Here is an 11,443-nt window from a genome sequence, read left to right as displayed (position 1 = left end):
TGTTGTTGTTGAAACGTTGACATTTAGCAGAACAGAAGAATCGGTATATTATTCCAAGAAGGAATACCTCTACCTACGTCAGAGGGAATTATTACATCTTTGTAAAATGTAATTTTTAAACATACAATGTCATTTCTGCCACTAGGGGGTCTCTTAAATCCTAACAACAACAAAGGACAAAGTTTGTTGACGTTGTGAAGTAGCATGGGATCATAAGAGTTGCTGTCTCCACCACCATTGCCGTCACTGCAGTCAACTTTTCCCAATTAAGATTCCTTCAGTGTTCATCGTTTCTGCTGTGAGACGAATTATCTGCAGAGGTCTCCTCCTCTCCAAAACAAACAGACTTGGTTATTAAACTGATACAAACACTGAATAAAGCAGTTTCACCTTAAAAATCAGCTGTTCAGCACACAAAAGATGTCCGAGGGCCTTCCAGCCGAGCTGCTGCTAACATTAGTTCAGTTTGTTTCTTTGATAACTTAAGATCCAGAGATGTACAATAATACAATCATCCAGTTAAAATACAACGATGAAAATCTAAAATGTGTATTGTAAAAATGTGGCTTAAAACTGGATAAAAAGTCATTTTATGACAGCTTCTGACCGACAACTACAACACTGATGCATGCACAAATGGCTATCAGTTAAACGCAGTTACCTGAATAAAATTACAGATTTCTTTTTGGATAATGTAAGTACACAACTCACCCAAATATATAACATAGGCCTAGTGTTTATAGACCTTAATGCGGAAATATTACAGGTTATATCATTAATGCTTTTCAGGAAAAACAAGCAGTGGCTCATCATCCCAAAGCAAAGGTCATATATTTAACGGGTGAGGTTATTGTTTAAACTTTAATAACTTGTATTATTCAAAGTCTGTCTAATTCAGCTCAGGATCACAATCAATGTCAATCAGTTACATCAAATGTTCATTTTGCGGTAATTAATCACATCACAGTGTCTATAAAATAAAATCTTCCGTCACAACATCAACTTGAAGTTAGTTCATGGAAAGCAGCGTTTACCACTCCGCTAATTAAGTTCCTGAAGTACACCCTGCTTTTGTTTGTTTGTTTTGTTTTATAATAATCCCAAATGTAGATGGAACATTAAGACACACATTAATATGCATGATACATTTGCAATGGTGGACAGAAGAAGTTGTGAATCAATTTTGAGGAGTTCAACACACAAATCTGTATATAAATAATAAATAAAATATAATAATTAAAGTGCCAAAAAGCAATTTTCAAATATTATTTTTTGTTTATGCCTTGTGAAGATTTATCAAGCTTTATATCAGACGTTTAGCTAGTTGTACCAGTGATTCATTTCAGAAAGGTCAAGAAAATGTTGAATAATCCACCGCTGATTATACGCAGATTGATGAGCAAACCATATATCTTCAAACTTCAAGTTAATCCTTCATGCATATATGTCATCAAATGTGCCATTTACAAGAGGCAAACAAGAACAAACACAGATACACAAAAGGAAGAGCGAGCAAGTGAGAAGTGAGAAATGCAACCCACAGCAGGTTAAACTAACAATGTGCAATTTAACAAGATCTACAACAAGTGCCTACAGCATTTATCAAAAGAAGTCGAATTCCCCTTGTTTTATAGGGAGAACCCGCAATAAAAGAAATTATAAATAGCACTTGTGCTTGGATAGCCTGCATTGAGTTTTAATGCTGACTTTAATTGCACTGATTTACTGAGTTAGCTTATCTATAAACTGTCCTAATGTGGTTTTCACACCAACCATTAGCTCTGTCCTTTTTAATATAACTATAAAACACTTTAAATGGTTTAATGCTCTCTTCTACTGAGATGCTAAGACATATGCTCAGCTGTTGATCTAAACCTCACAGTCACATGTGACTCTTTATACTCAATTCAAGTGTATATGCAACTCGTGTTTCATGCTAGTTTGTGATGATATTCTATTAAATGTATATCACTGGGAAAACAAGAGTTAGAATACATTTTTCCACTTATATTAGAGTATTAAACCATGACTATATAATACTGCATGATGGAATTTATGTATTTTTTAGGACAATGATTAATAATTGATGAAATGTAATATTCACTCGTGTAGCCTGTTCAGAAAAGAATATTAACTTTTTACTGAAGTTGAAGAATCTAAAGAACGATTCTTCACCATTTTTGTCAACATAATCCCTCTCTCTGTGTCAATAGGCTCATCTTCACAGCAGCTGCCTGTAAATTGATTGAGTTAAATGACCTTTTTCTCTTCAAACACTTCTTTAAATGCTAACTTTTAATAGGTTTTAGGTCCAAACTAAGGTTTTGACTACAGACTTAAAACATGAAAGTCTCCTTTTACCAGCTTTTAGAAAACTTATATCTTTTTTTGTAATAATTTCATAGTTATTTTTAAGCTTGTTTGACCTATAGCAATTAATGTTCTTCATCTGATCCACACTGAAAAACACCTTTTATGTATTAGGGTGTCTGTCACTCAACACTAAGGAGAGCCTTGGAGAGGATTTGGAATGCAGTAAGTACATACATAACACACTCAACTGGTTTGATGTCGGACTGTCTGACTGACTGAAATGAGATGGATTTGAAATTGCGATCCAAGACGTCTGCTACGAATTGTGTGAGCCGTGTTTGGCGCAAGGTGTAGCGAGTCGATTATAGCGGGAGTACTGGGCAACAGTGCTCAATTTCAATTACTGTTATCACCTGCCTTAAAAGATGTGTGCATCAAGAAGCAATGCAGCCTTCAACGAAACAGAATGGCTTCGGAGGTCGATGCTCCGATAGAAAAATAAATGGCTTCGATAGTGAATGGAGCTCTGTGGTGAAGTTAAGAATAAAGATGGAAGTTTCATAACCTTTTGTGATCCTCTGCCACTATGCTATTAAATTGACTAAAAGTTCAACTTTAAGATTTTATTCTCCAAGTTTTGGTGCAGGAAATGTTACCTTCTACTGTACGTATACATTGAACCTTTTCACTGACGCCTCTTAGAGGAGGGCCTGTAGAGGCAAACAGACCGGATACTGACTCTGTGGGATGGGGTTGTCTGAAGGGTGGGGGCGTAAAAAAAAAAAAAATGGCACCAGCGCGCAGAAAGTTGTGATGTATTTATGGTGAAACAGCTTAGTCAGGTTTAGCATTAGCACCGTAGAGGGCACTTTACCATGTTTTATCAACCACAGCGGCTTTTGCAGCGTTTTTCCACAACATGGGGCCACAGTCAATGGTACGCAATCATGAAGAGAACCACTTAGTTTGATTTTGCAGACTAATAGATTTTGTTACTAACATGTTTTTGTCCCACTGCTGTGAAATTGCCCCAAAATAATTATATAAATGATTCTGCAGTTTGATTTGTGGTCTCTAGAAAGGCCGAACAGATGACACATTTATTTTATTCCACAGGAAAGCTATATCAGTGTTTCCCACACAGAGTTGTACAGCCAGGTATATTAACAACATTTTATAGAGAGACACAGACAGAGAATAAAACAAATCAGTTACTATACTGACACTAGTTTTGGGAAATGTTTGGTACGAGGAGTAAGACATGCAGGTCTGGCACAACTGACAAATCAGTGGTCAGGTATGAAGATACACAGTGGAATTGTCACAAACAGGTAATTCAAAAGAAGTTCAGTGATGCAAACTGTGGAAAGAACTTCAAGGCATTTTAGGATATTTTGTGGACACTGAAAGAGGCAGTGAATTGTGTGTGAGGATTATTATTATTGCCAACCAGGTTGCAAACCACAAGCATCATTTTAGTCTATTTAGATGCTGTTTGAGCTAAACAAGTTATGTAAATTGGATGACACTTGCTTATATTATGTAAAAATGCACACTAATCCCTTAAATTAGAAGAAAAACATGCACCTGTTCCTGTTGTCTTGATGAATTTCCTCAACCATACTGGCATCAATAACAGCCTGCAGACAGTTGTAGAACATACATTTCATCTAGCAGCTTACATGCATTCTAGTTACATTTTGAATCTGCATGTAAATGTTAAAAGAAGTTATACTGAAGTGAGGCAGGCATGCACAAAACGAGAGACACTAAAAAGAGACACTATGATGTATGTGGGGCGCTTAGACGACCTGCAGCCATCCCAGCAATATGATGTAGTATGAGTAGGAGAAGGGAGATGTGCAAGTTTTGAAACCACAACTGCACTGCACCTCTGAGTATGTACTGAGAGTCCCCTCTAGTGAGCTCTTCGACCCATTTTATCACAAGCAATGTTGTGGTAAGCTGTGAAATTGCCAAACAGGAACAGACAAGAAAAAAAAAAGCTGGTTCCAACAAAATAACCACAAGGCACAAGGTCACTGTTAGCATCAACACAAAAACAGGACAATCTTTTTTTTTTATCTGACTGCTCTGGTTGTAAACTTACACAGATATGAGATATGAGGCATATATAATAAAACACTATTGTTGCATCTCTCTCTCTCTCTCCAATGCCTTCATCCTCCTGGCTTGGCTATTTGAAAAGGAAAAAAAGAAAAAGGCCTTCGGGCAAAATAATAATCAATATGTACAATACAGTTGCTTGCCCACAAAAGAGCTGTAACTGGAAGCTACACTATGAACGTCACAGATACTTCCAACATTTTCATCATTTTTACAGTTTTACAAGTTTGTTGAGAACCATGAAATGAGGAGGATTTGCCAAAGTACAAATTTAAATTCGAACCCATGCAGCCCTGGAATGATGTATTTTCAAACAGATCTCTTAATCTTTTATGTCTTGATCTTTTAACCACTGGGGGGGGGGTTGAAAAAAAAATTGCCGTTTGAATGAAAGTAGTCCACGTAACTCTCCAGGCACGGCTCTTTTTAACTCTTAAAAGATGACTGATAAATAGTTACTTTTCCTGTATAATGTGGACAAAGTTGTGTAAATGTTGCCTGTGTTCTCAGCAGGGACCATGAAGTTAAAATAAAAGTTAAGATAAAAGAAATAGCTGTCATAATTGGCAGAGAATAAGGAGCTATAGTGAACAGGAGAAATGAACAAACAATTTATCTGTCCAATGAGGTGTTGGAGGCGACAAGTGGGAGCATGGTGATTATTTCAAATGAGCTTATTTATTGTAGTCATCAATCAGGATCGAGGAGCTGTGTTTAACTTCTCTTTTTCTTGTTGCCTTGCCCAGTCGAAAAAAAGCAGATATTATTGAAACAACACCAAATTTCCATCTAATCTTATTTAGATGACAGAGGATGCTGGCTCAAAGTAAAGTGCTGGCTGAGTCAAGCTCCAGTTCTTATATTAGTATGCCCTCAGTAACATACACATGAAAGAAATGTTACTTTTTTGCCAAACTTGTCATGTCTTCAAAGCTACCTTGACTAAAGAACAGCCTTGATGCATGCCATGTTGGTTTATTAGTATAGACCTGAGACTAGGTGCCACAAGGTCAATTTAAATTACATTAAGTCAGTATGAAAAATAGATCATTGTGATTGGGGCTATACATGCATCAAAGTCAACTTTTAGGTGCCAGTTTGGGCCAATGTTTTGAATATTTGTGGTGTAAAAAGGGTGCGTCCTGGTCACAGTTTCCTGGCCTCTCCTCAGCTAAAGTGGTGAAAATACTGGACGGTAGTAGAGAAAGCAGTGGCTTATATTGCATTTATCAAAAGGAGCTTAAAGTGTCAGTCAGATCAGGGAATGGAAACAAGTGAAGACTTACAAGTCCTCCAAGTTCTGAGACAAAATATTGTCTGTGCCCGTTATAACGACACGTAGAAGCTTTTTCTGATCTGACATAATTTGTTTGTGCCCTCCAAATTGTTACAAATCACTGTGGAAAACAAAAATCTAAATGTTAAGGTTTGGTTTGGTTTGGGCACAAAATAATTGTAGCCATATTGAAGGCGATGACTCATTCGGAGAGTAGCTGTTAAAACAGTAAAATGTCCAGGGAGAGAAGATGTGTGTTTGAACAAAATAACCAAAGTGGACAAAAAAAAAAAAAATAGGTGTATTCTTTGTGATAAGTGAACATTAAAGTGCTGTTTTACACTTGTAAGTGTTGCCATCACTTTGATATCACTTCTCACTGACAGCAGCTCCCAAATGCCCAAAATAAATAAGCATTGGATGGTGTACTGGTACGACTAATTCTCCTGAATAATTCTGAATAAACAAAAAGACACGGGATCGGAGTTTGTGTGATCCACTAAATTCTAGCAACACAACAAAAAGATAATCTTGGCAGCATGTCAGCCTATGTTACACTGTCTATTTAAGATGTGGGATCACAACTCTAACCACTGTTTCACTCAACAGGTCCTACAGCTGGAGAACATCTCTGAATAAAATACTGTCTGCCCATTACAGACTTTGAGAGGGTTATCAGTGCCGTCATCTCATCTTGTGGGCTACTGTAAACTCGACTTTGACCTGACACAGAATTTGTTCTCCTGTTTACTGGGAAATGCAGTTGCAGGGCCTATAGGCACCTAAAAATTCAATTTCTCTTTTCTTCTGGCCACTAATTCATTTTGGAATTAAGATTGTGCTCTTACTTTTAAGAATCAATATGGTTAAGACCCTTCATTACAGGCTTATACTTTTTTTTACTGCTTTTATTATTGCTTACATAAGCTCTATTATTAATCACCTTGTTTGACTTGTTTGGGTTTGAGTTGTTTGGGCTGCTATGGTAAGACACAGATAAAGAGATTTGTTTTAGAGACTCTGGGATGAGAGTAGACTCGATCATCTGACCTGTTGCAGTGTGTCCCTTCTTTCACGCCCCCCTTGCATGGCTGTGGTTAAAGAGCAAACAGGTTATTGCTGGAGAAAAAAACGGGAGCTCCATGAAGCAAATTTAGCAGTAGGAAGTTGTAATTAGTAAGTGTTTCAGTTTACCGAGTATTTTCCTCTCCTTTAGATTACCTGTGTGCGTAAATGAAACCAAGTATCTTTATATCTTCTCTGTCTTTGTGCTAATGTGTAAGTTTATAAGACCAAATTTTATTTATAATTAATGCAACCTTTGTTGTGTAAAGAAATTGAGCTGTAACATTTCACCAGTTCATGCACATTGTAATAGATGCTTTCATCTGAGCTTTTTCCCCCAGTTAAATGGCTGCTCATTAAAGGGTAAATTGTGGAAACAGTCATGTAATAATACTATACAGCAGAGACAAAGAGAGCTATATATATTTGCGGTTTCCAGGTGTTTTATGCGGTTGTGATGTAAATTCAGTTTGGTGGGTTACTAAGATAAGATGTTCCTTTATTGATTCCCCGTGGGAGAAATATGAGTTTGACACAGCAGCACAGGGGAAATGTAGCGCAAAAAGTACAGAAGTGTAAAAATACAATTGAGAATATTAAAATAAAAATATTATAAAAGATACTAGTGCTCTTCTTAGAATCTAGATATGCAGTATTACACGCTTCCCAGCTGATATTGTGAATGCTGTAGTAATTTGGCAAAGTAAGGTGTATTTCTGAGTCTAAATATGTCTATTGCCTATATCATTGATATTGGTATATTTAGTTTATCTGAATGTGCCATCCTTTGGTTATGCTGTTCAGTAATGTTAGTAATGGCAATCATGATTCATCTGTGTGGTACTTCCCTTTTAGACAACACACTTAATCATCTTGAAATTGGTAAAGGAAGTTCTGTGTCTCCTGTGTTTGATCAACACACTGTGGGGAAGACTATCCGACCTGAATCATATAGTTTCAGCTATAAGATTAGATCCTTATGTTTTTAAATATCATGACACTCTTTTATACGGTAGAAATATCTTGTATATACTTAACAAATTTGAAATTATTGATATTCGCTCAGAATAGGTAAAGCCAATTACTTGTTGCAAGTGGCTTTTAAACTCACTAATGGACTGCTGTTGCAGAGTGTACTGGCATAGCAGCCACATTTACTGGTATTAAATCACAGTAAAATTGTGCAATTGAAAACTCTTACTGGTGCCAAATTAGTGGATTATTAATTTGTGGTTTCTATTTTTACAGATATTTTAAGTGCTCAGTATTGAAGAGTGTCCAAATCAAATTTGTGGAATACACAAACTGGTTTACTCATTTCAATTTAATTAAGCTGGAAGTTGAGGCAGTAAAGTTTCTGTATTTTCTTCATGGTTTAATTGACCTGGAAAGGACAAAATCCAAAGTTGATTATACCTCATATGCACAAGCACTCAGATGTGCCCAGACTCTCTCACACACAGACAGCATTGCACCGATGATTTCAGAGCATCTTACTAATTGTTTGGATGACAAGGCTGCAGCTAATGGGGAATAAATATGATTAGCTTAAATGATTTTGCTCATATCAGTCATTAACATGAAACAAATACTTGATCCTCATCAAACCAATTTACTGTAGAGCTGCACTCTTCAGAGTTCAATGAAATGGAAAAAATTGAACATTAATATTAGAATATCTGTGTTTTTCTTTCCATTTCATCCACCAGAGGACTGGAAATGTGAGGACAAGAGTGTTTTTATTAAGCCAAATCAGTTATAGACTCGAAAAAGCTTCAGTCAATTTCAGTTTAATGGAAAACTCACAGCCAGAGCACCTAACTCTAGGCTTGATTACTGCCACTTCCCCCTGATTTCTTGGTAAACTTGCAATTTTAAAAAGGCCCATGCAGAATACACACCTCAGTCACATGGGAATACAGTCACATTGTTACTACTGTTGGTATTAAAGCTGTTTGTTTATTTGACTCTCTTATGTGTGTTCATACTTCATTTGTATGTGTTCTCAGGCAACACAGTCTCCTAAAACTTACATTTATACACTACCAATTTGCAACAGAAAATGTCTTAAAATAAAATGTAATGACTTTTTTAAATCAACTTCAGTGAAGAAAAATTTAACATACGTGTAATGATGTTGCAAAATACTCCCTGACTATGTATTTAATTTGTTTTCCAACCAATATCTGTTCTCACAATACAACAGTTGCTCATAACAACTAAAGTGTTTTATTATTACACACCAACAGCAGTTGTTTTAAGGTCAGTGAGAAAATGTGGTTTTGGTTTAAAATGTAAAAAGTCAACAGTGACATAAGACAAGACATGTTTTATTCATTCATTATTATTATTGTACCATTATTATTTTGGTGCCTTTATTTGATAGGACAGGTGAAGATTGATAGGAAAGGGGGGAGAAAAAGAGGGCAGGTGACATGCAGCAAAGGGTCTTGGGCTGGAATTGAACCCGGGCTGCTGCAGTAAGGGCCTACATTTGCTGCACGCTCTACTGGGCACCCGCACCAAAATATATTACTTTGACTAGAACAAATGTTACCAGAAAACATAAACCAGATATCTATTACATTTCCTCCATTTGGCTATTTAACTGTAAATACATTTCATTTCCTGTAGACAGACCCATACATAAATCTGCATAGCATAACAAAACCACAGAGCTTTTCTTCACTATACCTAATCATGTCAATCTCCCAAGATGCATCATTAATTGAACCTGTCCAGACTCACCTCCCCCTGACCTGGAGACAGTAACAGTTCCTCATCAGCTTTCAATAAATACTCCGTGGATCAATGAGACTATTTGACAAATGGAAGTCCAAATGGGATTTTGAAGACCTGCGCTGGTGTCAGCTGGTTGCGGCTGTAATTGGACCTGCCTGCCAGTCACTGTCAGGTTTGTTAACAATGAAATGACGACGCAGCTTTGGAGTCCTGCCTGTGGAACGTTGATGTGCCAAGATGGTGAAACGGGAATGTCAGGTGCTGACTCTGCTGATTTAGCATGTTTCATGATAGCTGCACAATGGGCTCATTACAGTTAATGGTCCAGGCTTTTTTCATGAGGGAATTAATCATTATGTTTGGCTGGAAATTAACTTGAGGTCTAAATTAGTTTGGACTGCAACATCAGTGCAAACGACAATTAAATATTTTGAATATTCTTCAATGACCCTCAGTCTTGTTTATAGTAATTCAGTATAACCTTGCATTAGATTACATTTATTTAGCAGTTGTAAGCAAGCCAGTGGTAGCAGAGCATAGTGGACAGGCTGGGGTATATGTTGATTTTACTATTTTTAATTTGTACATCTGTGTTTATATGACACTGTAGCTTTACAATAGGCTTTTTTTTTGACAGATATAACCTGCAAAAACCACTTGACCTTTTCCCAAATGTTCTGAAAAGGATAGGTTCAGGTTTTCCAGCTCTACAGTATCTTAATACAACGGTCACATGTCAATATGGATTTAAAGAGTTGTTACAATTGTTCTCCTGTCCATTGTAAAGAGTTTATTTTTAAAACGTATCTCCATATCACTATGTCTATGTATTACTAACAGTATTTCTAAAATCCTGCACCATCTTCTCCAAATTCAGCAAGTCCAGTCACCAATATACCAAACATGCACAGGCAAGGGAAATAATTGACAGAAATACCACTTCACTGACCCAGTTATCCTGCCATGCACCAAAAATAGAGCCCTTATTGTTTCCGCACTTTATCTTCATCTCCTTCCTCCTTCCTCTGTGCTCATCTACTCGCCCTTCATCTCCCTCATATCCGACACCCTGAACCATCTCTAATGTTCACAGTCACGCAGCCAGGGGTGCTAATGTTGCAGCAACTTTTATGCACCTTCACGTTTGAGAGAACACATGCTCTGTGGCAGCAGTTATCTGAGGGCACTGCCAGGAGTGCTGCTATCTGAGCTACAGTCAGGAAGCTGCTAAAGATAAGATGCCATCAGATCCTGTCAGGAAGACTCGCTACACGGATGATCACACTCCTTTACTTTCATTCATGACTCAGAGGGTCTGAGTAAAATAACAGTTCACAAGTGTACTCACTTGAACCAGACTACATTTAAGGAAAAACACCAACCACTTTCTAGGCCATTCATTCATATTGTATTATAGCTATCTTATTATCCATATTCTAAATCCCACTCTTTTTTTGGTGGAAATATCTGGTATTTTCATTAGATATCTGTGTTGCGAAATACTGGCTGTGGATCAAAGATTGCTAAAAACCGAAACTCCACAGTTTGAGGACAAATTGGTTTTGGAGCAAACAGAACGGGTCAGTGTCTCTTGGGCTGGAAAACCTTTCATCGACTTGGCCATCATATCACTCAAAACTGGACTATCTGTGCAAACAGGAGGAAAGATAAAGTTGATGCGACTCTTTACAGTGAATCGTAATACAGTTCTGTGAAGAGAGTGGGTTTGTTTACCCAGCCTCGAAATCAGATTAGGGAGAGTTTGAGGCTGTAAAGATGCTTGCTAACTACACAATAATACACAAACTATGGTAGAGACACACAACAGAAAGGCGCACATGCCAACACTAAAATGCTGTAATGGGCTTGTGTGTTGTTTCTTTTACTGTCATGTTATAACAAAAACAACAACAACAACAA

This window comes from Morone saxatilis, unplaced genomic scaffold, assembly GCF_004916995.1.
Source record: "Morone saxatilis isolate NCDOM2014 unplaced genomic scaffold, NCSU_SB_2.0 Contig17, whole genome shotgun sequence".
In the NCBI taxonomy this organism is placed as follows: Eukaryota; Metazoa; Chordata; class Actinopteri; family Moronidae; genus Morone; species Morone saxatilis.
The sequence above is the reverse complement of the archived record's forward strand: the minus strand, read 5'-3'. Positions refer to the sequence as shown.